We start from the raw sequence: 2,500 nt of genomic DNA, 5'->3' as shown, positions 1-2,500 counted from the left end.
TTGTTCTGCTGGTTAAAAGTTGTTCTTCAGGGAGTAAGAATTTCTGTAGGAGGTAAGATTTTGTTCTGCTGGTTAAAAGTTGTTCTTCAGGGAGTTAATAATTCTGTAGGAGCCGTTGAGGATTTTGCCTCTGCTGGTTGTCAATCTAGAGCCTATGTTCTTTAGAGGTAAGTAAAGAATGTTCTGCGGGAGGTGGGAAGTTGTTCTAAGGGGGATAATATTTTGTTCTGGAGGTAAAAAGATGTTCTTCAGGGAGTTAATAATTCTGTAGGAGGTAAGATTTTGTTCTGCTGGATATAAGTTGTTCTTTAGGGAGTAAACATTTCTGTAGGAGGTAAGATTTTGTTCTGCAGGAGTTAAGTTGTTCTTCATGTTTGAAGTTTTCTTCCAGGGGTAAGATTTTGTTCATCAGGAGGTGAGTTATTCTGCAGGTTTTATTTTGTTCTTCAGGGAAGACAACTTTTTGCAATGGAGATTTATATAACATTTTGAAAAAGCACAAACCAGAAGTATCTTTATGCAGACTTTTTTTTTCTCTCTCTTTTTTTTTAATTATTTTTTATTTATTTATTTATTTATTTTTTTTTTTTACTCAAGAACCGTCGGTGATTATACCAACAAAAGCCAAAGAATTTAGACCATTAATCCAATAACACATTTTAATAAACTACATAACAATAGCCACACACACACACACACACACACACACACACACACACACACACACACACACACACACACACACACACACACACACACACACACACACACACACACACACACACACGCAAACACACACACACACACACGCACACACACACACAAACACACACAAACACACACACACATACACACACACGCACACACACACACACACACGTATATATAATAATAATAACCAATAATAATAATATAATAATAATAATATAATAATAATAACAATAATAATAATACCCAATTTATCTGATATATATTTTTCTCCATTCTATCCCCCCCCCCCCCCCGCCATCAGGACCACGTGGGGATCCGATCCTTGGGTTCGAGGATCCTACAGCAGCCTGATCACCACCGGCGGGTTCCACGACGGCCTCACCTCCAGGGCTTCGCTGAGGGTTCCGCTCTACGCTGGAACCAAGATGGTGGGTTTGCTTTTTGGTTGTGAATGGGGAGGTAGGGGTGGGAGGTGGGGTGGGGGGTGAGGGGTAGGGGGTGGGGTGGGAGGTGAGGTTGGGGTGTGGGTTTGCTTTTGGCTGTGAATGGGGGTGGGATGGGGGTGAGGGGTAGGGTAGGGAGTGTGGGGTTGGGGTAAGGGGTAGGGGGGTTAGGGTGGGATGTGGGGTGGGGTAGGGGTTAGAGGTGTGGGTAGGGGATGTGGGTGAGGGGTAGGGGAGTGGTAGGGGGTTGGGGTGAGGGTAGTTAGGGGTTAGGGTGGATGGGGTTAGGGGGTAGGAGTTAGGGGGTGAGGGGTAGGGTAGGGTTGGGGTTGGGGTGGGAGGTGGGTGGGATGTGGGGTGGGGTAGGGGGTTAGGGGGTGGGATGTGGGGTGGTAGGGGTTGGGGTGAGGGGTGGATGGGTGGGGTGGGGTTAGTGAGGGGTTGGGGGTGAGGGGGTAGGGGTTAGGGGTTGGGGTGTGGGGTGTGGGGTAGGGTTATAGGGTGGGATGTGGGGTTGGGGTGAGAGGTAGGGGTTAGGGGGTGGGGTTGGGGTGAGGGGTAGGGGTTAGGGGTTGGGGTTGGGGTGGGGTGGGGTGCGGGTGATACAAGTGTGTTATGAGGACATCGGTTTGATCAGCGTGAAAAAATGATTTTTTTTATAATCTCTCTCTCTAATTCTCTTTCCTTTCTCTGTCTTTCGCTTTCTCTCTCTCTCTCTCTCTCTCTCTCTCTCTTTCACACACACACACACACACACACACACACATCCATATACACACACACACACACTCACACTCACATTACCACAGACACATACATATTATTACACACATTATTCACACATACAAATACATATTATATACATACACACACACACACACACACACACACACACACACACCACTGCTAAAACTACCACAACACACAATAATATACCACAAATATCTTAATAAACGTCTAATGTCAATCTCCACGCCCTCTATTTCTCGCAGGTGTTGCAGTGGGCGGGCGAACACACCAGCCCTAACAGGTTCAGCACCGTCGACGGCGCGATGGGCACTGGCGAGCGGGAAGCCAAGAGACTCCTAAACGCCCTACGTCTGGAAGGCGTTTGAAGTTAGAGAGTGCGGGACCAAAACTTTTTTTTTTCTTTTTTTTTTTGGTGGCGGTGGTGGTAGCGATGATGGCGGTCTTTCCTTTTGATTTTTTAGATTATTTCGGTCAAAGTTACAAGTAAAAGAGCTTAGATAAAACAGTGTGTGATTACCCTCTTTCTTTAAGTATGTCACGTTATTTCTGTCTCTTGTATGCACTCTTGTGTGTATGTGTGTGTGTGTGTGTGTGTG

General features: G+C 46.0%; 1 protein-coding gene across 2 annotated transcripts in view; it reads left to right on the top strand.

Moving 5' to 3' along the window:
• LOC113805206 (uncharacterized) overlaps positions 1–2,404 on the top strand; it is a 23,447-nt gene extending 21,043 nt beyond the window's left edge. For both annotated transcript variants that reach the window (XM_070125173.1, XM_070125174.1), the window contains exons 11-12: positions 1,013–1,139; positions 2,147–2,404. The gene's annotated coding sequence lies outside the window, so the exon portion shown is untranslated. The remainder of the gene's footprint in view (positions 1–1,012; positions 1,140–2,146) is intronic.
• The last annotated feature ends 96 nt before the right edge of the window (positions 2,405–2,500 follow it).

This window comes from Penaeus vannamei, chromosome 9 (genome assembly GCF_042767895.1).
Source record: "Penaeus vannamei isolate JL-2024 chromosome 9, ASM4276789v1, whole genome shotgun sequence".
NCBI classification, from domain to species: domain Eukaryota; kingdom Metazoa; phylum Arthropoda; class Malacostraca; order Decapoda; family Penaeidae; genus Penaeus; species Penaeus vannamei.
Note: the sequence above shows the minus strand (reverse complement) of the source record. Positions and strands in the feature narration are given on the sequence as shown.